The sequence below is a fragment of the Triturus cristatus genome, chromosome 6 (assembly GCF_964204655.1).
Source record: "Triturus cristatus chromosome 6, aTriCri1.1, whole genome shotgun sequence".
Taxonomy (NCBI): Eukaryota; Metazoa; Chordata; class Amphibia; order Caudata; family Salamandridae; genus Triturus; species Triturus cristatus.
The window spans coordinates 1,750,870,066-1,750,894,613 of NC_140589.1; the positions used below are offsets into that span (position 1 = coordinate 1,750,870,066).

General features: G+C 48.9%; 1 protein-coding gene across 7 annotated transcripts in view; it reads left to right on the plus strand.

Annotated features, from left to right (window-relative positions):
- Nucleotides 1–24,548, plus strand: part of LCLAT1 (lysocardiolipin acyltransferase 1) — a 713,371-nt gene that overhangs the window by 136,214 nt on the left and 552,609 nt on the right. The gene's annotated exons all lie outside the window — the stretch shown is intronic.

A 24,548-nucleotide genomic window follows, 5' to 3' on the forward strand; every position in this document is an offset into this window, starting at 1 on the left:
TTTTGGATTCAATTAAACCGTTTCAATACTTTAGTTTAATATATGTTTTTAATCCTTGGTTGCCCTATTCCCCTTTTTTTCTGATGTTTTTTTCTGATGGTTTTTTCTGATGATTGTCTCCTTATTGCCCTTATAGATAGTTTTTCAAATCCGTGTACCTTGACTGATTTTTACCGTCTCTACTGGCGAGTCATACACCCAGCCGGGTTGGAATTATCACCGTCTGTGTGGTTAGAGTTTTTGAATCTTTGTATCCATTAATGATTCTAAACTTTGCGCAGTTTGAATCTTGGTATGACCAGATTCTCCCTTTTTGACCAGGCTTTTTTTTGTTATTCTCTGTTTTGTTCTAGCACTTACTACATTCATGCAACTTTTGGCAGGTATTTCTGGATTTACCGTTGTCTCTTTTTGTGCTTTTGCACAGGTCCTTTTTTTCTCTTAAACTCTTGTCTTTTCCCTTTTCTTTCCTTTGAATTCTTGTTTGAGTATCCTCTTCACATTGAGGTGTGTGTTTCATTTCTTTTCTGGAACGATTGGGATTCTTTACTTGGTTTACTTGGTTTACTTGGTCTCACGTGGTATTTTCCATGGGATTCAGGTTTATTCTTGCCATGCTCTGAAATGACAACAAGGGTGATGGCATAAATGTACTCATCCGGTATATTGATCGATTCATGATTTGATCACAGTGCTCATGTGGGGATGGCATGTCATGTTGGTGTCTGTGGTGTACATATTCACAGTAGAGAGGGTTGATCCCTCTGGTTAACAATTTTTTTTTTTCAGTGGTGTTGAAACCGTATATTTGTATCATTCCCAGCCCTGAAGAGTCGTGGGTTTATGTTTCCCCGACGAAACACGTGTCGGCTGGTCATGCTTCTATGAGGATTAAAGAACAACGTGTCTTTATCTGAACAATTCTGTCTCCCTCATTGTGCTTACCTTTGTCAACATTGACTTTATAACTATATGTGTGCACAGGATTGCTTGTTAGCTGATGGTTCTGATACCCATTGCTCTAATAGCATCATGTCAACCTCAGTGGCACATTAGGACCCTTAAATGGAGCTTGTATTTGCTGTGGTCCCAGGCTTGGGATACATCGTGAACAAGATCGGTATTTTTAACAAGGCGGCTCAAAACAGTCAGTAACGGATGCAGATCTGACGTTAGCCTGGCTGTTCGCCTTATTCCATCATAAGGTTACAGTGGTGATAGAGGTATCGTCTCAAAGTTGGAGAGTTTGCCTGGACAACGTGAAGATCAGAGGTCTCTGGTCTCAGATGGAGCAGCATTGTCATTTGATAATTTACTAAAGGTGTGTGCAATCCTGTTGCCTCTGAAGGCTTTCCTGCTCTCCATTCAGGGGCAGGTTGATCCTGGTGTTAATGAACATAATTTCTGCCCTGTGGTACTGCAGCAGGCATGGCAGTTGTTGGAGTCACATCCTCTTCATCTAAAGATGATGAAATTGTGGTACTAGCTGGTACTTCAGACTCTCCCAAATGGTCTGTCTTGTAGTGGAATCTCTCCACATAAGGAAAGATATTACCTTGCCGACCACAAGCCACCTGGAGGTGGCACTGGGTGTTTTCTCCCAGTAAGTGCACATCATTAGTAAATCTTTATTTGTTACATCCAAAACACATGGTGTCCAATGTTTTGCACTCCATAGATTGCCACTCATGGGTTCTCAAAGGAACATATTCTGCCTATGGTGGGACATAAGCCTAGTGTACTTATTTCAACCTGTCTTTTATAATGTGAAGGTGGTCAGGTGGAACTCGGCCCAGGCTGGAGCAACCAGAATGAGCTGTGCTCAGTGGGTCTGGTACTAAGAACCTCTAACCCTGAGCATTTTTCCTACACTCTGACTTCCTCTGCTGGATAATACTCTCCCTCCTCTTGGGACAGCATATTATGCACAAGCGTCCAGATGTCAGTCTGGCTGCCCACCACCCTTCTGCCAATTACCATGTTCATGCAGTTGAACTTGATTTGTCACCCACTATGGGCAAAAGCAGGTTGATTCTGTACAGGCAAAATGGTCTTATGTTTTTACTTGTCTGCATTGGCACACTAGTCATACTGGTTTACATGCTAGCTGTCCGGTTCTTTATTGGGCAAACATTTGTTGGCTATTTAAACCATCCTACAGCACATCTACTCTAGCTGTGCTCCAACGGCAAGCCCGTTTGCACCAATCCGCACAGCGTGTGTGCATCGAGCCGACTGTGTTGCCCAGCCTCTTTCAGATTGTGAAGCGGTAGGTAGGGCAAGTAATAATAGTTTATTCATGCACAGCCTTACTTGTCCTTAGGAACGCTGTGGAATTCCACTTCAGCTGCAATATGACTTTCTCTAAAACATTTAGATGCTCAGTCTCCACTCACTTATTCACTCCTTTGCGCTCCTTCACACCTGTGTTGGCTTATTTTGATACACCGAACTTGACATTGCAGTTTGAGTTTGCTCTCATTAATTCACTCTCTTTACAGTCGCTTTAAATGTGTGACCTTTTAACCTTCAGATTTGAGGTGCTTTTTTCATGAAGACTGAGACTTGGACAAAAAGTGCAATCCTCTGTTAAGGCTCTGCTCATGATACTCCAAAACTGGTCCCAGGATGCTTGTTTCTTGTCCAGGGAGGACCTGGCTTGGCAGTTCCGACTAGACTGTTCCTTTGAGGAGGAGGTTCAAGACTGATTTGCCTTTGGCTGGGTCTAAACTGGGATGGCATGGTGAGCAAAAGAACAATGGATTTAAACCTGATCGTTTGACTGAGGATTGAATGTTTGATTTGTTCCGCATCCTGTTCATCATATGTGTCTTTAACTTTCTAAAAATGCCATATTCAAGATTGACTCAAAATTCAACTTTAACATTAAAGATGATTTTCAAATACAATTCTGTAGACACCAACCATGACTTTCCATCTGCCCCCAAACTAAAGTTATCAAATGTGATAAGGGAACCCAATTATTCTATGGGAGAGGTAGGCCTCCCAGTATTGAAAAACGAATTTACGAGTATTTCACTACCAGGACATGTAAAACTTAAATGTGTATGTCCACCTTTTTAAATGCACTGCATGAGACCTGTTTTAAGGGGCTACCTAAATGGATGGAACAGTAAGTGCTGTAGGCCCACTAGCAGCATTTAATTAAGTGCCCCTGGGCATATTGTGTGCCACTATACTAGATACTTATAAGCAAATTAAATACGCTAATCCGGTATAAGCCAATTTTAGCATGTTTTAGGGAGTGACCTTTACCACTGTTTAGCAGTGATGAAGTGCACCGAGCACTAAGGCCAACTAAAACGAATTCAGCAAAACCGGAGGGGATAAGACCAGAAGTTTGGAGGTGACCCTGCTGACGGGGCCATGTCCAACATCATCCTTGTCACAGGGTGTAGCACAAATGCCAATAAATAAACCTGTGATTAACCTTTGGGTAGCTTGGCACAAATTTGTCAGGTTAAACTAAGAGGCAAGGTATAAAGTATTAATGCAGAACTCTCACAATAATGAAGTGGAAATGCAGCACAAGAAAATTCTCAAACCAATTTAGGGTAATAGAGAAAATGTTAATAAATAAAATGACACGAAGATGTCAAAAATACAATAAGTAAAACCAGAGATGAATTTTTTAAATGTGAAAAGCGCCAAAAATAACAAAATGCCAAACAGTTATTTGAGCACCCTAACTGGATCAGAGTCAAAAGTTAAGGGCAACTAAGCTGGAGAGCAGGTCTGATGTGGGAACTAGGTTCGTCCCAGTGGAAAGTTTACCTTCTGACTTGGAATATTTTTGGGGGAGAAAGTGGTTGGGGCAACCTGCAACCTGGATCCGAAAGGAGTTGCTGAAGAACAGAGTCTCGGTGCGGTCGTCGACGAAGGTGGCAAGTAACCGAAGGGGTGAAGTCCAAAGTCTGTGTCAAAAAAGGCCTTAACATCAACTGGTTGCTGGTCTACTTCAGTCCAGATGAAGCCCTCTACGTTCAGACTTTGAAACTTTTCTGGAAGTCAGATGTCCTTCAGTGGGGCAAACCAGCAAGCTGAGTCCGACTGTCTATCTAATTGCTGCAGTTTCGACAGTGATCATGGTCTCCATCGGTTCTCCAAGCAGGAAGTTGGCAAAATGTTTCCAAGTCCCAACGTTTGCAGTGTGGATAGAAGAAGTACTCTGTAACACCAGCCAAGCGTCTTGGACCTGGGAGGCTTCAACAGAGGCCAGAAGCTGGGTCTAAGGCAGATCTAGGTGACACTGAGCTAGTTGGTTGCTGGGAAAGTGCCTCTGGAAGCTTGTTGTGTCCCTGTAGCTCAAACAAGAGGTCAACCAACTGACCCTTGGAGTCACTGCTGAGGTCCTGGGTTCAAGGCTAGCAGGTTGTCTTACTTCAGGTTCTTCAGACAGCAGAGCAGTCCTTTTAATTCTCTACAGGTCCAGTCGTGTTCTGAAGAGTGCACTGGGGGAGCCCCATTTATGCCCACTGCCAGCCTGTGGGTAGGTGAAATTCCTGGCCACCTGCTAACCAATGAGGTAAATATGCCCAGGGGTGATCCTACTCACTACTTCAGCACTTCTTTTGTGTTTCACTGTAAGATATCCCACACTACCCCTCTTTTCCTAAAAACAACATAGCAGTACCCTTCTTTCCCTGGTCAGAGCTCCCTGTGCCCACCGAGAGGTGTGACTATGGAAATGCGCAAACCCTCCTTTGTGGTAACTCAAAACCAGTTTTGGGGCAGCTCCCCCCTCCCACTGACTTTGGAGCCAAGCTGAGTAGGCAGCCTAGGTGTGAGCTGCATCTACCATTGATTGGGTAGGCATCCTTTTGAAGCTCAGGAAAAGGCTGGGCACTGCCCCCAGTCCATCCTGCTCAAAGAAGAAAAACGGAGGAGCCGTTCAACAGTTAGGTGACACTGGTAGAAACATCCTTTTGGCTTGGACAGAAAGGACAATTTTCCAAAAGTGTGATTTCTAAAATAGTAATATAGAATTTGACTTTATCATTAAGTTGAATTCTAAACTATTAACACGAGTCCTTGAATCATTTTTCTAATGGCTCCAAACTGAAATTAGCAAAAAGAACAAATGATGGATGAAATGCTGAACAATTCAAAAATTCACCCGGTCACTGATCTGGGTTTAATCCATTGTTTTAATTAAGCATTATAAGTTGTTATAATGTAACTCAGTGTTTTCCTATGGGAGAGCCAGCATTGCTACAGTGAAAAATGATTTGGGATTTTTTTCCCTGCCAGGACATGGAAAACATTCAATATGCATGTCTCACTTTTTTAAAATACAATGCACCCTACCTTATTCGCATTTAAGGCCACCCTATGGGCTAACCTATAAGTACTAAAAAAGAAAAGCTTAGCCCTGGCAAAAGGCCTCAAGGGCAGTTTAAGACTGTGTACCCAGGCTGACTGGGCAGGCATCGAGACTTTAGTGGGTGGCACAATGATGTTGCAGCCCCCTGGTAGAATTTATTTTACAGGCCCTGGATGCAAATAGTGCCATATACTATGGGCTTATAATTTTAGAGTACTGCAAGCTTTTGGCAAGGATCGAGGTCCACAAGTGAGGGGTTTTGGGCTATCTCTTTTTATTTTACAAATGTGACGTTTCTCAGGAGCCAGAGTTCATCCGTCGAATAATGCCTCTTATCCGGGGTAGACTGTCCTGGTCTCGTACTCCTGGGTCTTCCTCCCTCTACTCCGTGTTTCCTCGCTGGGACGTTCTCAGGAAGGCAAAGACATAGAAGAAAAGGAGTGGAATGGTCCGTGGTGTGCTCTATATTGTCGTGTAGGGAAAGGGAGTGAAGGAACACCCAAGTGCTCTAAACCTGTTCCAGCAACGTGAGGTAGTGATGGGTAGGGGAGGTGGTATTGGACGGGCAGGGGATGCGAGTACCTGCCCACTACTTGCCGGCTTCCTCCCTCCTCCCAGCCCACCCCGTGAGCTGCTCACGTACCTTGAAGAGCCACACTCCTCCAGGAGCGTGGCTGGGCGCAGCGCGGAAGCGTTGGCCTCCTGGCTCTCCCCGTTTTCCGGTCTCCACCGTAGTCGTCGTCAGGAACACAGCTTCCTCTTTGGGACTCGGTCTCCCCTCTCTTTGCGATGCCTCAGTGAACACCTTGTGTCTTCCTGGTTCTGACGTTTCACGTCAGGAGCCGGGTCCATCCCCTGCACTCATTGTCTCTAGACGAGTGATATAGGGTCCATGGGCGGGGTCATCAGAAGAGGACTCCCAGTTGAAGGCGTATCGTCGAGGGAAGGAGTGCCGTTTTGAATTCCAGTCCAATCCGACGGTTCCTCCTGATGTGAAAAAAGGAAAGGACCGTTTTTGTGACGTACATGCCACCATTCAGTTATACTGTCAGTACCCTCCTCGGGGGCAGGGAGATAATGACAAGTACCAATTAGGAATATATAAATTTTACAACTGTTAAAAGGAGAGTACAAGCACTTTACTATTGGTTTCCTATGGCCTACAAAAACGGTAAAAAGCTGGGTTGACCCTGCTGGAAGGGCAAATTTCCAACCGTATAGTTAGTTTCTCACTGGTCAAAAATTGTCAGTGACTCTGGTTCCATGTAGATGTTTAGTACCATTGCACTATGGCATTCCACTAGCCTCAGCATAAGTTTTTCTTCATTAAACACTTTTTATTCCCGTGGAGCTCAGGCTCGCCAAACTCCACTGCAAGCAATTTGAACGCAGTTGGAGACCAAGTCAGAATGACAGACAAGAGCACCTACAAACCAGTCTTCAGATGCTACAATCGGTAAATTCGAGCCATAAAACTTTCTGCGCTCACAGACCTCATTGAAAGCAACAGTGGCAAGTAAATCTTTGCCATAGTGAAAAAATATATCTCTCCGGTAGCAAACTCCACCAGCGTAACCCCCTCTCAGAACTTCGGCACCCTTCGGCCCCTATTTTTCAGCAACAAGATCACCAGCATCTACAATTTTTTTTTCCCCAGACAGACCTTCCCATTGGCTGTCCTATGGGCTATCCTACCCATCTCTACCAACACCCAGAGGTCAAACCTGCCCACCTGGCCCACCTTCACTATTCAAGAAACCGCAACAAACATGGAGTTCATACACTCTGGAGCTCCCTCAGACCCCTGTCTTCACCGCACTTCATTAAAGTACAGGACCCAATCAGCGCAGCCCTCCCCCTAATCCTGAATCGCTCAAATCATCATAACCACTTACCCAAACACCTGGAAACACTTCACAGTATTCCCACAGTATTCCCCTCCTGTAGAAACCCTCAGCAGATCAAAAGACACTACTGAACTACAAGCCTATCTCCCGCCTACCCTACCCAGCAAAAGTAATGTAAAAGATGATAAACAAACGCTTAGCCACCCTCCTCACTAACGACTACCTTCGGGACATCACTCAATCCAGATTCAGTATAGAGACCACCCTCGTCGCCTCCATGAACGAAATCCAGGTCATTAAAGACAGAGTTGACATGAGAGCCTCATCCTACTGGTTCTTTCTGCATCCTTTGACACCGTCTCACACTCCATCCTTATCCATTGACTGCCGAAGCTGGCATCCAAGGTCCCGCAGTTAAGTAGATCTGCTCCTTCCTGACAGGCCGCACCCAGCCTGGCCCCCTTCACCGAGGATGCTGTCAACTTCATCTGCAGAGTTCCACAAGGATCCTCAGTCAGCCCCACTCCTGTTTCCACTCTTGACCCCACTTGGCAGCATCGTCCCCGCCCACTGCATCAACATCATATTCTATGCTGACCACACCCAGGTCATACTTTCCCTCTCTGGCAAGACGCCAAACACCTGGACCAATTTCTTCGCCTGGATGACTGAAAATACTCGATGATGAAAACCAACTGCCTCAAGCTCAACACAGACCAGACGGAATCCACCTGGTGGCCTGCCGAACTCCCTCACACCCCTCCCGGCAACCCATGCAAAGAACCTCAGAATATTTATAAACCTCTAACTCCCCATGACCTGCCAAGTGAACGCAGTCTCCGTCTCCTACTTTTTAACACTAGATGCCCAAGAAAATCTCCAAATGGCTCCCCACCAACACTCCCAGAACTGTCACTCAAGCCCTCATTACCAGCAAGCTAGACTGTGGCAAAACACACTATTCTGGAATCAATGCTTGTAGTAAACTGGACTACTTGCAGAACCCCACACACTTTTTGCCCCCATTCAAACTTCTAGATGCTATGGTAGTAGATCTGAAAGTGTGCTGGGTCCTGCTAACCAAACCAGCACCAGTGCTCTTTCTCTTCAATTGTAAATATCAATTGGTACACCCAATTGGCAAGTACTTTTACACCCCTGTAAGGCCCTAGTATATGGTACCAGTGGTACCCAGGGCAGGGATGTAAAAGGGGTACCAGGGCTCCAGCACGTATTGTGCCACCCTGAGTGATCCGAGTAAAACCAAAGTCTGCATGTCTGCCATGTCAGCCCTGCAAAAGCAGCTAACCTGCTTGAGTTCGACCCCACACACTATGTGTGACAGGGACACCTCATTACATTAAATATAGGTCAGTCACCCCTAAAGTAGGCCTCCGATAACCCAGGAGGCAGGATTCATTATATTGGATGTATGGAAACATACATGCAAGCATATATTGCTCTGTGGTAGCATTCTAAACTTAATTCTACGGCAAGTGACTGGTGGGCCATCCGATAGCATGGGCTTGCATATGTGCATTATCTATATGTCCAACTCCATGATGGTCCGGCTGATTTCTATCGTATTTGGTGTCCAACGCAGGGGCAGCTCCTCCACTAGGGCAGAGGAGCGTCGCCCCACTGCTTTTTCGCGCTGCAAGAAGCAGTAACATAAATTGGTAAAACTACCATTCTATGTTTCTGCGTCTCTCACTGCGAGAAAGCAGAAGTGTTTGGTTGTGGGTGGGAGGGTGGGGCTGCTCTATGAACAGGGCTGGGCCGGGGAGGAGTGGTGTGCCCACTCCTGAGTGAGCATGACTGGTTTGGTCGGCCCTCTGGGGCCGGTAATACCAGTCATGAGCACTCTGCCCTTTCTCCATGCAGGCTGCAATGCAGCCAACATCCGTACCCTGGTGGCACTTAGATCTGTTCACGTTTGCGTTATTGGTAGCCATGTGTTGGCGAGCACGGTTGCCTGTAGCTTTCTTTCTAGTACTGCTGTTTAAGGGTTACCTACTCGTGGGGTTTAGCTTTCTATTATTGTGTATTGTCCACACCAATATTTTATGTATTTTAGCGTTGCGTAAAAATGAAATTGTTAAAATCAATAAAAAGAACTAGCATCTGCGCTCCCTTTTTTAAACGATCTAGTTGTGTAAAATACTATGGTTTTTATTACCTGAAATAAATGTACGTTGATTGTTTGTAGTCCACACCAAATTTAGTCCGTTCAGTTTTATTGGTAAGACATATGTACTCGCTTTTCGCATTGACACCATTCAGAGTCAGACCGGGCTGCGGGAACTGACAGGCAGATCCTGCAATAACAAGCATTTGCAATGCAATAGGTCTCGCATTTACGCGAGTTGGATCTATTGGCATTGTAAATGACAATGCGTTTAAAAAAAAAAAAAAACATCAATAAAAGGCATTGTCATTTACACTGTAAATAGCTAAAACTCGCGTAAATGCGAGACCTGTTGCATTGCAAATGCTTGTTGGATGATGCTGGGCAGCCAACTTTTCTAAAAGGCAAAGGCAACAGGAAGCAAGTCCTGTTGGCTTTGCCAATGCATTTTGTTATCTCGTCCCGCCATAGTGTTTTCTTTTTCACACTCCCTCGCGTTTTTGTCTTTACATTCTGCAGTTGTCTCATTTTGCTTCACAATAGGTATACATTTTATTTCCATGATTCTTGTATGCCATTTATTATGCAAGGACCTCAGGTTCGAGCAGAGCATTAACATCGCAATGTTTCTAGGCGCTTGAATAATAAATAATAGGTGGCACTTTTAGCCAACCTGGTGAGGCTCAATTAATCGATCTCAAAGCATGAAAGACTGAGTGAGTCCAACTAGTTGGAATTCATTTTGAGGATGACGTCTAGTGGTCTGCAGCAGGGGCATTGACCTCCGAGCTATGATGCTGCCTCAGTGTTCTGTCTTGTATCTGTACGGCAACACAGCAGTGTGAGAGGCGGGAAGGAGGCCGGATTGGTGTCACTGTTTAGAACTGCTGGGGTTTCAGTGAAATGTAAACTCACACCATGGTGAGCTTCATTCCACAGCATGTGCACGAGATGTTCTGCAGGGCGGAGGAAAAAAGGACATTAAAGTCAGCATGCGCCTGGAGGCGAGGCGCTAGACCCTAGTGGGCACTATATTTCTACAGAGTAGCCGATGGAATCAGATCGGATAAACTCCGAAGGCTTTTCGACACGCCTCTGAAAGACAGGTAAGGGAGGGCAGGTCCGGTGCACGGCAAAAGGCCAGAAGAGCAGAGGAGTCATTCACGTGTCCAGCTCTGAATGACGAGTATCTGTTGAATGTAAAGCTACTGAAGGGGCAGAATCATCTTTCTGTCGGGCTGAAGCTTCTGGGCAGATTTTGAGAATTTTCTAGTCCAGAAGGGCCGGCCAAACATCGTCGCCGGACAAGCTTTACAGGGCTGGACAGAGTCAGTCACAATCCGAACTCTGAAAGGCCAGTAGGGTTTGCAAGATTAAATTGAATGAAGGTTGGAGAGTCCAGAAGAGATGGGTAAAGTCAGGGATATATTATCAAGGCTAGACATTAAAACGTAAAAATACTGCCGACAGACTGGTTTCTCTCAAAGGCCTTTATAAGTAAACCGTGTTGGGTACATGTCCGGTAACTAACACTGTACCTGTTTTTTTTTACAAGAGATGAGACCGTGGGTGTGGACTAATATTCTGGCCTCCCTGTCGGCCCCTTCTTCCATTTCTAAACACTTTAACAACAAGTGCGGAACCCAAAAGTAAAAAAAATAGTAAATAAAATGAGTTACTAGAGCCTCTTCCGCCAGAAAGCAGATCCATATCTGGGCCGGGGAGGAGACCTGGGAGGTGGAGGGCTGCCCGCGCATGCGCAGTAACTGAATCTTTTGCGTGTTCTGCGACTGCGGCTCGTGCACAGGGACGGCGGCGCGTGCGGACTTCAAAAGCCGCCGTACGTTAATGAGTGCGGCATCGTGCAGCCAAGGCAAAAAAAGTAAAGCAGAAGTCCGGCGGGAGCCCACCCAGCCTTCGTGAATGCCGCATGGTTTCAGACGGGGCTCCTGTGAGCAAGACGGAGCCCCGCGTGGTGCTGCAGTGAGCCGCTGAAGACTCACGACCAGCCAGAGTCCCCACAAGAGCTGGTAAGTGGGGCATGCTGTACGTTTAAAGCGCGCCGCGCTTGGAGCGCACGTGTGCATTTAAAAAAAAAATAAAAAATTGCATGTTGTACATTTAAAGCGCGACGTGCTTGGAGCGCATTTAAAAAAAAAATTACATGAGGCTGGTGAGGACGAAAGTGAAACTGCTTGCTGGCTTGCGAGGGAAGGGGGACAGGAGATGTGCACGCCGCGTGGCTGTAAGCGCGTACACCAACTCAAATCCGCCGAGAGCCTGCGCGTGCCCATCTCCTGTCCCCCTTCCGAGGCAAGTCAGCAACAATAGATCTCGCTGGCGACAGCGCTTCGCGCTGCGTTCGCCAGGCGAGACCTAAAAATGAGTTGAGCTGTGTTGAAGATGGTACGAAGTCGCATGGTTGTCGATGCGTCATTTGTCGGAGGTAGTGATATTTGGAACCCTTTCACCTGGACAGTGTCATATAGTCGACCTCTTGACCCTCCTTTGAACTTTAGATAACTTGCTGTTTACTGCTCGGGGGCTAGAGTAAGTCCTAGGAGTGTTAACTATTGTAAGTACACATGGCTGTTAGAGTTCTACTTCCTGTCTCTTCGTGCTGTTTTAAAAATTCATGACCAGGGCTAACAATGGCGCCAGGTGTAACAAGCATTTTCAACGCCATAGGGCTCGCATTTACGAGAGTATAAGCTATTGGCATTGTAAATGGCAATGCCTTTTATTTATGTGCTTTTAAAAGCTCTCATATATATATATATATATATATATATATCTATATATCCTACTGGCTGTCGCCAGTAGGTAGTTATAGTTAGGACCACGTTTCCATAGGAAATCCGCAACATTCTATTTTGAATAACTTTGGCGCCGGTCGACGAATCCTCGCGAATTTTTCAAAATAGGTGGGGCGCTACGCTCCGCTCCTACCCTGAAAGTCTCGGGGGGGATTCGTCAAGCGGGGGCTGAGATAAAAGGGGGGTCCCAAAACGCGTTTTTCCCATGCATTTTTCCATAGGACCTTTAGACAGGGCTACAGCCCGAACGGCTGAACAGAATTACTAGAAATTTGGCAGAGAGGTAGTCCTCAGGTCAAGGAAGTGCCTTTTGTAGGTTTGGTGTAAATCTGTTCAGTAGATTCTGAGAAAATAGCCTTTAAATCAATATATATATCTGAGCCAGCTTACGGTGCGCTTACGGTACGCTTACCGTACGCGTACGGTGGCGTGCGCGATTCTGATTGGCTCTTAGATCTAAGTAAACATTCGAATCGGCCGAAACCAGGAAGCGGCGGCCGCCATTTTCTCTCTCGCACTGAGAGTGATTTTTAAAATATAAAGCCCAAAAACATGTAAAGGGGCTGTTTAGACAGCTCCAACACACATAGCCATGTTGAGGGAGTCCCCAAAGATCCCCCAAGGCCAAAAACGGAATTTTTATTTTTTCGGTAATTTCGCCGATTACGCTTACCGTACGCGTACGGTAAAAAATTTAAAAAAATAAATAAATTATCCACACTCTCTCCACCCCGTGTGCAATTGGTGCCTGAAGGGCACCAATTGTGCATGGCTAATTACACCTGAGATAAACAAAAATATTTTTAAAAAAAAATAATAAAAAAAAAAATTATCCACACTCTCTCCACCCCGTGTGCAAATGGTGCCCGAAGGGCACCATTTGTGCATGGCTTATAAAATATACGAAAAATTAAAATATTACCTTTCAAAACGAAGTGCATCATATGTCCTCCATGTGCGCACGGTGCGCGAAGCGCATCGTGCGTACATGGCCCATCTAGCGTAACGTGGGCACGCGGTGCGCATAGCGCACCGCGTGCCCACCGTGCGTGCACGGCACTAACTGCGTAAAGTGGGTGCCGCGCACCGCGTGCTCACTGTGCGCGCACGGTGCGCGAAGCGCACCGTGCGCGCACGGAACGAACTGCGTTAAGTGGGCGCTCACGCCACGAATGGCGTAAAGTAACTTAGCATTTAAAAAACCGTACAAATTCACTGAAAAAACCATAGGTTTCACACACGTTATAGTTAGGAATTAGCATTTAAAAAACCTTGCAAATTCACTGAAAAAACCATAGGTTTCACACATGTTATAGTTAGCGGAAATTTTACTGATAAAAAACCAATGAAATTCCCCCGTTATAGTTAGTGCAGGCAACTATAACTCACGCGACCGCAATCTTCTGCTGATGACATATGTGTCTTTATGAAAAAAAAATATTTGTAATATATGTATAGCTAAAAATGTATGGAAGAAGACATGGGCAAATAAGTGTCTAAATACAGTATTGGCATCAGCAGAGGATTGCGGTCGCGTGAGTTATAGTTGCCTGCACTAACTATAACGGGGGAATTTCATTGGTTTTTTATCAGTAAAATTTCCGCTAACTATAACATGTGTGAAACCTATGGTTTTTTCAGTGAATTTGCAAGGTTTTTTAAATGCTAATTCCTAACTATAACGTGTGTGAAACCTATGGTTTTTTCAGTGAATTTTATATATATATATATATATGTATATATATATATAATATATATATATATTCTATCTTGCATTGTAATTTCTAATTCGAATAGCTCAAACTCTTGCAAATGCGAGACCACTTTAATGGTGGCTGCGCCCCTTTCTTTAGACACGGCTCTCGTATTCAGGTTACAGTAAGCAGCGTCTAAAGAAAGAGGCGTGGCCAGCATGAAAGTGAAAGTGCAGTATGGGGCACTTTCACTTAAAAAAATAAAGTAAGAAAGCAAGTCTCTGTAGCGTGGCTGCTAAAGTGAAAGCACCCTGCGCTGATAATAAATTAAATAAAGGAGTGTGGGCGCTAAAGTGAAAGCGGACCGCGCTGCATATTAAAAAATAAATGCATTAAAACAATATAAGAGTGGGTGGCGACGTCGTGGGTGGAATAAGGGTAAACCATTAAAGAAAATAGTGCTAGATAAAGCAGACCGTGTAAGACCACAAGTAAAAAGTCCAGTCGTTATGGGAGGTTACAAATGCAGACAAGGCGTAACCAAGGAGGGACTAGTAAGCCTATTCACAAATGAAAACGACGATTTTGAAAGGACTTTGACAGGAGCCAATTGGAAAGATGGGTGGGAAATGGGCAGAGCTTTTATTCCGTTCCTCAATGCAGCATGCCTCGCAGAGCAGCGCATGCGCTGCCCATGCTCGACCTAAAAATGGCTGTGCCAGGAGTACCATTGGACAAGCAGGTTTAGCGGATGGTCCTTCTGTGTACCAGTAATTAACATCCATACAATTTTGATGGCCGGGGTAGAACCTGAACTCAAATAGACGTGGAGAAGGGCGAGGACCTCTAATGTCTCTCACGAACCAGCAGTACCAATATGCTTGCCCTGCAAAAGGAACACTGACTTGTAGAACAGAGGGGCACAATGAAAGCCTTCATCTTCTACTAGAGAGCATGACTGACCTGTCTACTTACCCATGTGTAGTTAAAATCTCCCAGTTTGATAGGGGCATGGACGAGTTGAATTATGAAAAGGCACTACTCGCTTTCTTCCTGGATTTTAGCCAAAAGGCCGGGACCACCGATAAATCCAAGCGGCTTCAGTTAGTCCTGACCGCACTGTATGCAGTGATCTTTGCTACCAAACCAGAAGTGGTGTGTGAAGGCAAGGCGAAGTACCTTAGGGCAGCAGCAGGCTTTCTGTAGGAAGTGCAAAGGTCTGTGAACAATTTCCTCCCTCACCAAGCCACAGAAATATGCCTAAGTAACATGTTTGAAATATGGAAGGCCATTGTTGATGGCTCTAGACAAGATGGTAAGGCTGCTAGAATTACATTTGATCCTTAACGGCGCTGATCTCTGAGAATGTCATAGTGTAGGTCACTGGGATGCCAAAGATACTTTTCAAATTATTCTTCCTACTCCTTGGGGATGTCCTCATTTTAAAATGGAACACTGTATACTTGGGACTAAAACAAACCAATTGAACCTCTGATGGTGATACTTTCACATCTGTGGCACAAAGATTGGCCCTGAGGTCTTTCTTACTTGCCGTCTGCAGCCCAAATGCAGTTACATTGCGGTTCTGTGGTAGCAAAGTCTGTGTAAACACTTTGAGCTATTTCCAATCTTAATTGCTGGTTGACGTTTGTAATCCTATTGAAATGTGATCTTGATGCCTTGCACCTGCCTGCAGGGTCTGTGGGATCCATAGGACTTCCTTCCAAGGACGCTTCCTTGGGGTCGGGGGAGAACAGACTGTGTGCCAACTGTTTGTGGTGCCCACTCAATCATGGTATTTGTGAAGCGCACTACATACCCGCGAGGTTCTCAAGGTGCTTTGGGGGGGTGGGGAGCTGCTACTGTTCGAAAAGCCAGGTCTTAGGAAGTCTTCTGAAGGTCAAAAGGTCTTCGGTTGGATGGGGAGGGTGTTCCATGTCTTGGCAGCGAGGTGGGAGAATGATCTGCTGCCGGTGGTCACTCTTCGGATGCGGGTGACGGTGGCGAGGGCGCGGTCTGTGGAGCAGAGCTGGCGGGTGGGCGTGTAGAGGCTGAGTCGGCTGTTGAGGTACGTTGGTCCGGTGTTGTGGAGTGCCTTGTGTGCATGGGTGAGGAGTTTGAAGGTTATCCTCTTGTTGATAGGGAGCCAGTGTAGGTCTCTCAGGTGGGGTGTGATGTGGCTGCGGCGAGGGATGTCGAGGATCAGACGTGCGGAGGCGTTCTGGATGCGTTGAAGCCGTTTCAGGAGTTTGGCCGGGGCTCCTGCGTAGAGTGCGTTTCCGTAGTCCAGTCTACTGCTGACGAGGGCCTGGGTGACCGTCCTTGTTTCGGTGGGGAGCCACTTGAAGATCCTGCGAAGCATGCAGAGGGTGTTGAAGCAGGAGGAGACGGCGTTGACCTGCTTCGTCATGGAGAGGGTAGAGTCCAGGATGACCCCTAGGTTGCGTGCGTGGTCGGTGGGTGTTAGGGGTGTTCCTAGTGCAGTTGGCCACCAAGCGTCATCCCAGGCCGAGGGGTTGGATCCAAGGATGAGGACCTCCGTCTTGTCGGAGTTCAGCTTCAGTCGGCTGCTCCTCATCCACTTGGCGACGGCCTTCATTCCTTCGTGGAGGTTGGTTTTGGCGGTGTGGGGGTCCTTGGTCAGGGAGAGGATCAGCTGGGTGTCGTTGGCGTAGGAGATGATGTTGAGGTCGTGCGACGTGGGCGAGTGGTACCATGTAGATGTTGAACAACGTTGGGCTGAGGGATGAACCTTGGCGTACGCCGCAGATGAGCTCAGTGGCTTCGGAGCGGAAGGGGGAGGCGGACGCTCTGTGTTCTGCCGGAGAGGAAGGCGGTGGTCCAGTCCAGGGCCTTCTCTTGGATTCCACCATCATAGAGGCGTGTTCATAGTGTGGTGTGGCAGACCATGTCGAAGGCAGCTGACAGGTCCAGGAGGATGAGAGCCGCGGTTTCTCCGTTGTCTAGCAGGGACCTGATGTCCTCGGTGGCGGCGATGAGGGCAGTTTCGGTGCTGTGGTTGCTGCGGAACCCGGACTGGGACGGGTCCAGGATGCTGTTCTCCTCGAGGAAGCTGGTCCGTTGTTTATTGACGGCCTTTTCGATGATCTTCTCCGGGAATGGCAGCAGGGAGATGGGCCGGAAGTTCTTGAAGTCCTTGGGGTCTGCCTTTGGTTTCTTGAGTAAGGCGTTGATCTCTGCATGCTTCCCGCTCTCCGGGAAGGTGGCTGTCTCGAAGGAGATGTTGATGGTTTTCTGGCGATGGGGTGCGATGGTGCTGGTGGCTTTGATTAAGATGTGGTGTGGGCAGGGGTCTTCCGGGGATCCGGAGTGAACGGTGTTCATGATCTTGATGATGTCGTGTTTGATGTTGGTCCAGGAGATCAGGCGGTTGGTGGCGGCGTTGAAGCTGTTATGGATGTCTGTGATCTTGCGATGGAAGAAGGTGGCCAGCGAGTCTCACAGGTCTTGTGAAGGTGGAATGTCATTGGTGTTGGAGCTGGGGGTTGGAGAGTTCCTTCACAATGTTGAAGAGCTCTTTGCTGTTGTGTGCGTTGTTGTCTAGGTGGTCTTTCAAGGAGGTCCTTTTGGCGGATCTGATGAGGTGGTGGTGTCTGTGGGTGGCCTTCTTGTGGGCGCTGTAGCTTTCCGGTGTTCGTTCACAGATCCAGTTTTTTTCGAGTTTTCAGGAAGTTCGTTTGGAGGCCTGGAAGTCTTCGGTGAACCAGCTGTCTTTCTTGCTAGTGTGGGTGTTGGAGGGCTTCTTATGGGGGGAACGAGGGTGTTGGCGCAGTCGTTGATCCACTGTTTGAGGTTGTGGGTGGCGGGGTGGGGTCGGTCGGAGTTGTGGGTGGGTTCCGAGCGAGGGAGGTGGAAAGCTAGTCTTCGGTGACTTTGCTCCAGCAGCGGCGTGGCATTTGTTGGGTGCGGTGGTGCGTGGTGGGTTTCCGGAAGGTGAAATGGATGCAGCGGTGATCGGTCCAGTGGAGCTCGGTGGTGTGGTTGAAGGAGACGTGGGAGCTTGCGGAGAAGATGGGGTCAAGCTGGCGGAGTGGGTGGGTGTAGTTACGAGTTGTCTGAGTCCGAGGTTGTCGATCAGGGTGGAGGAGTTGGTGTCGTTGTTGTTCTCGAGGTGGAAGTTCAGGTCCCCGAGGAGGATGTAGTCCGTGGAGGCGAGGGCGTGTGTGCTGACTAGGTCGGTGATGGAGTCGCTGAACTGTGCTCATGGTCCGGGGGGTCTGTAGATGAGGGTTCCTCTGAGGGTGGTGTTGGGATCGGTGTGGATCTGGAAGTGCAGGTGTTCGATGGTGCTGAGGGTGTCGTCGGTGTTGGTTGAGACTTTGAGAGTGTTCCTGTGCACGATGGCAATTCCTCCTCCTACTCCATTGATGCGGTCCCTGCGGGTGATCTTATAGCCTCCCGGGATGGCTATGGCGATGTCGGATGCCGAGGAGGGGTTCAGCCAGGTCTCCGTCAGGATGGCGACGTCTGGGGTGTTGGAGTCCAATAGGTCCCAGAGTTCCACGGCGTGTTTGCGTGCGGAGCAGGTGTTTAGAAGGATGCATCTGAGGTGGTTGGGTTCTTTGGTAGGTGGTTTGGCGGGCCAGATGCTGGTTAAGCTGCAGTTCCGGCAGGAGAAGCGTCCTTGGGTGCGCTTCGGGGTGGCCAGGCAGCAGGTGCTTGATCGTCCGGCGTTGAGTGCATGGAGGGTGCTGGAGTCGTAGCAGAGGCGGGCGTCATAGCGTTCGCGGGGGCCAGGGGTCCTGGCGCTGGCCGCGGTCCGGGCGCAGACGGGCTTGCCTTAGGCGCGCCAGCGGCCACCATATACGGAGAGGAAGGAGGGAGGAGCACCTGGGAGGTGGGAGGTGGGGGCAGCAAATGGGCAGTCAGGGGGGTGGGGCCGCAGGGGATGCAGCAACGGCAACTGGAGCGGTGGACGGCGCCCCCCCACTTACAGCTCCTTTGCCTCTATGCCTAAATCTATAATCTGGCTGGAACACCTGCTTGAGATTGTGCCGGCGATATTTGTGCACGGGTGCGATCTGTGTTACGGAAGGGGCCACACAAGCATCTGCTGCCCCTTTGTAATACCGAAGCGTGCCTATGGATGCAAAAAGCGGACCCCTTTTGATAATACTGCCCTTGGTGCACTGAAGAAAACTGGCGGATGTGTGCTTTATTTATCAAGAGCAGTTCACTTCGAAGGTGAGAGTATTGAGCCAACTGTTTAGTCTCTGGTTTTTATTGTGTCCAAATAGAGGATGAAATGGGTGAAATCAGTTCTGGAAAGGCAAGTCAGTGCGCACCCATCAGCGGCGTAGCTATCAATGGTGCAGTAGCAACAATAGCACAAGGGCCTAGAGCTCTGAGGGGGGCCAGTCGCTCTTAATTGTTGGTGTAGTTACTGCCCAAACTGAATTCCGTGCCACCCCTGCTACACCACTAAAACCCCTTGTTTTTGCTGCACAGCCTCTTGTAATTACAAAAAATCCATATATTATATATAATTTGCAATAGCGTGCATATAAACAAACGTCTACGCGTTTTGGCTAAACTAGCCTTGTTCAGTGTTTTTGCAGTCAAAACAGCAAGCATTTTGTACGCTCTAATTACACATGGACATAGAAAACTTCTTACATTCAGGACACCACGGATTTCCTCAATCATATATTGTAGAGTGCGGACGCTAAGTACACCCGCAGTGGTCAGGCGCACACCGGGGGAGGAATGAGAGAGAGAGAGGGAATGAGAGAGAGAGAGGGAATGAGAGAGAGAGAGAGAATGAGCGAGGGAGAGAATGAGCGAGGGAGAGAATGAGAGAGAGAGAGAGAAAGAGAGAGAGAGAGAATGAGAGAGAGAGAGAGAGAATGAGAGAGAAAGAGAGAGGGAGAGGGAGAGAGAATGAGGGAGAGGGAGACGGAATGAGGGAGAGAGAGAGAGAGAGAATGAGGGAGAGGGAGAGAATGAGGGAGAGAGAGCGAATGAGGGAGGGAGGGAGAGAATGAGGGAGGGAGAGAGAGAGATAGGGAGATGGAGAGAGAGAAGGAGGGAGGGAGAGAGAGAGAGAGATAGGGAGATGGAGAGTGAGAATGAGAGAGAGCGAGAGAATGAGAGAGAGAGAGAATGCTATGATTACTTACCGGTAATCCCCATTACTCTTAGTCCTACTCGTCCTCGAACCAGTCATCACTAATGAGGTATTCCACAAGACAGGAAACAAAACCAAAAACGCTTTTATGCTCCACCCACCCTCCCGTCGGGGGCTATCAGAACCTAGCCAACCAAAAGCACAACCTGACATACCAAGCAACAAAGGCCTGACCAGGGAGGGCAGGCGGGAAGTATGACTGGGTCGAGGACGAGTAGGACTAAGAGTAATGGAGATTACCGGTAAGTAATCATAGCATTACCTCTACGTCCCTCGTCCTCGACCCAGTCATCACTAATGAGGCATACCAAAGCACCCCCAGAAACAGGCCTTTAGCAAACCACACAGAGAACAGAGACCGAACACAAAGAGGCGTGCAGCAAAAGAAAACTTTATTGAAACGCACAGAATCAGGGAGGTGGAACAACCCCCACAGCACGCAACACACCACTACCAAAATTGGTCCGGTAAGACCGAGCACAATTCAGGCGATAGTGCCTCACAAAAGTAGAATTCGAGGCCCACGTCCCAGCCCGACAGATCTCATCAAGGGAAACCCCATGAAAAGCAGCCCAGGAAGCAGAAACACCCCTAGTGGAACGGGCCTGAACACCAGAAGGGCAAGGCAAACCAGAGCCCTGATAAGCCAAAGAAATAACAGACTTGATCCATCGACCCAGAGTAAGATGAGACGCAGCCTTACCCCGACCAGCCAAACCAAAAGTTACAAAGAGGGAGTCCGAAGAGCGGAACCCCGCAGACCGGGCAACATAAAGGGACAAAGCACGCCGCACATCCAGAGAGTGAAGCAACAGCTCAGCAGGTGAAGAAGGACAGAAAGAAGTAAGAATCAACTCCTGAGAGCAATGAAAACGAGAACGAATCTTGGGAACAAACCCAGGATCCAAAGAGAGGACCACCGCGTCATCCAAGAAATGTAAAAAGGGAGAACAACGCAAGGCAGTGAGCTCACCCAACCGCCGAGCAGAAGTCACAGCAACCAAAAACGCCACCTTAAAAGAGAGGAGCTTAAGGTCGACCGACTCCAAGGGCTCAAAAGGAGCAGACTGGAGAGCACCCAAGACCAAAGAGAGATCCCAAGGAGGAACCGGAGAGTGCGAAGAAGGAGAGGACAGAGAGAAACTCTGGAACAAACGGGAAACAAACAAACCATCCGAAGAAGGAAGCGAATCGGGATCCCGGAAAGCCCGAAGAGCAGCCCACTGCCCCCTCAGATTAGACAAGGCGTACTTCTTCTGAAACCCATCCAAGAAAAACTGCAGAATGGTAGCGATAGGACAAGAGACAGGAGAGAGACCAAGCCCCGAACACCAGGAGGAGAAAGAAGCCCAATGTTTAGAGTAGGAGGACAAAGTGGAACCCCTACGGGACCCCTGCATCACAGAGATGAGGTGATCAGGCAAACCCCGGACTCCAAGTGACAACCGTTCCACCTCCAGACCGCCAAGGTGAGAGGGACCAGGAGGGAAGGGGAGGGGGACCTCAGGGGAGACGGTTAGCGGGGAAGAATCCAAGGAGGGCCCACCGCCAGGCTCAACAACAACTGGAACCAGGACCTCCGCGGCCAGTGAGGCAAGACCGCCACCACCCGGGCACCCACCCGCTGGACCTTCAGCAAGAAGGCAGGAATCAGGGGGAAGGCGTACAGCAACCAAGGGGGCCACTGAAGAGACAACGCCTCCACCCCCCCCAAGCACCCAACTCCGGGGTCCGAGAACAAAACAGGGGAAGTTGAGCATCTGCCCAGGAGGCAAACCAGTCCAGCAGGGGAGTCCCGAACCTCCGACAGATCAACCGGAACACCCTGGGGGAGAGACACAGGGAGAGAGAGAAGACGGAAACCTGCGACTCAAGGCGTCCGCCACCACATTGTCCACCCCCCGGATATGCTGAGCTGAGAGAGCCAGAAGATAACACTCCGCCCAACCCGCAATTGCACAGGTCACCAAATTCAAGGAAGGGCTGCGAGTACTGCCCTGGTGGTTGATGTAAGCCACAGTCACAGAGTTGTCCGACCTCACCAGGACATTGCACCCCAGCAGACGGCCTGGAAGAAACGACGAGCCCTGGCCACAGCAGACAGTTCCCTCCAATTGGACGAGCGGCGGGACTGCACCCGGAGCCAACGAGCCTGAACAGACCACTGCCCCAGCGTGGCCCCCCAACCGGACGCACTGGCATCCGTTGACAACACCAAAGGAGGCGGCAGGTGAATCCACATCGCCTTGGAGAGATTGGCGGAATACAGCCACCACTGGAGAGCTGACACCACCTCCAGAGACACTGGCGCAGAGAGAGCATAGTCCCGAACAGGAAACTGCACCCAACGCTGAATATGCCATAGCAGAGCCCGAAGATGAACCCTGGCCCAGGGCACCGTGAAGGCAGTAGCAGCCATATGACCCTGAACCTCGAGCCACTGAAGAAGGGGAGCCGCAGCCTGGGACAACAATCTCTGCAACAGGCACTGAAGACGCCGAATCCGCGAATCCGGCAGGAACACCTTGCCCAGGACGGAATTGAAGACGGCCCCTATGAAAGTCCGTTGAGTAGAAGGAAGGAGCTGGCACTTTGGAAAGTTCACCAGAAACCCATGTTGTTCTAGCGTAAGGGTGGGCAAGGACAGGTGCTGAGACATGAACGCCGGGGAAGGGACCTGGAGCAGCCAATCGTCCAGGTATGGGAACACCGACACCCCTCGGAGGTGAAGAAGGGCCACCAATGGAGCAACCACCTTGGTGAACACTCGGAGCGGACCGGAGACAAAACGGAAGGACACAGAACTGCTAATGATGATCCTCCAGGCAGAATAGCAGGAACATCTGATACTCCCGAGCCACTGGCACATGAAGGTAGACGTCCTGGAGATCCAGAGTAGCAAACACCCAGCCGGCCTGAATCAGAGGAACCACTCGCTGCAAAGTCTCCATCTTGAATGGGATCTTCCTCACAAACCGGTTCACACTCCGGAGATTGATGACAATCCGAAACCCGCCTGTGACCTTCGGAACCAGGAAAACAATCGAATAGGTTCCCAGACCCCACTCCGAACGGGGATAATCGCGTTCTTCAAAAACGGAGCCTGAACACCGTCCATCAAGGACTGCCGACTGGACCGGCACAAGGGACTTGGAGTCCACACCAAACCTGAGGGAGGAGGATGGGACAGGAACTCGATCCGATACCCCCGGTCCAGGACATCCAGCACCCACAGATCGGAGGTCGACAGATGCCAAGCTGGAAGGAACAACCTCAACCTCCCACCAACCACGGGCGCCACTCTAGCGGGACCTGCGACCGGAGAGGCATAGCCAGGAACGCTGTGGCCCAGGTCCAGCATCACGAGGAGGTCTCTTCTGGAACTTCCGAGGGAAACCGCGTCCAGCACCCCTAGAACCTTTAAAGGAGGACTGCTGAAACATGGAAGGCTGGCGAAAGGTCTTGGCCTGAGAAAAGGAAAACTCCTTACGGGAAGGCTGCCGCCGGAATGAAAAAGAATGTTGTGCTCCTTGAACACCTTATGCAGCCTATCTTCAAGAGCATCCCCAAAGAGACGAGGGCCGGTAAAGGGCAAACGCAAAGCCATGGACCTCTGGGCGGCATCAGTATTCCAACCCTTCAACAACAGATTCCTACGAGCAGCGATAGAGGAACCACAAGACAGCGCAGAAGCACGCACAGAATCGAAAGCAATATCCGAAAGGAATTCAGCCTGACGCTCCATCGATTCCAGCAAATCCGGACAGCATCCACCCTCCTGCATAGTTGAAAACAGAGTCTTAAAGTCAGTCAAGAGAGATTGAGCGACAAAGCACTATAGATACCAGAATGGATGGCAAGGTGAGAACCAGCATAGGATTTGCGTAAAGCAGAGTCAATCTTCTTATCCACTCCATCGCGAAGAATGTTCTCATCAGCCATGGAAGGACGACCAACCAAGCTAGCGACAATGGAGTCCACATGCACAGACTCCGGAAAAGACTCCTCCATGTCCTGCAAAGGGTAAAGCTTAGACATGAATGAGTGGAAGGACCCCGATCATATTATGTTGCCGCGCCTCAAGAGGACATCCATCACAAAAGGATGAATAGGAAGCGAAATTGCAACAGGCTTCCGAAATTGCGGCAGAACAGCATCCGAAGAAGTACTGGCCACAGCATCATCCGGAAACTCCATGTTCTCGCGTACATGAGAAAGCAAGTCCGGCAACAGCTCCCTGGAGATATACTTCCCCTTCAGATCCACCGCACCCAAGGAAGCGTCATCAGAGGATCCAGAGGAGGAAATGTCAGAATAAAGGGCCACACCCCCACCAGAACGACTCCCAGCAGACAAAGTCTCCAAAATCAGATGCTTCAACCTGTCCTCATCCAACTTGGGGCGCTTCCCTGCAGGGGCAGGATCCCCACTGTCCGGAAGAGAAGAGGAAGAGGACACAGGAGACCCATGCCTCCGCTTCCTATGATGTTTCCCCATCAAGAAGCAGCAGTGAGCAAAGGAACAGCAAACCATCCAGCAAGTCCAACACGGTAGCAGAGAAGCAGAGTAAT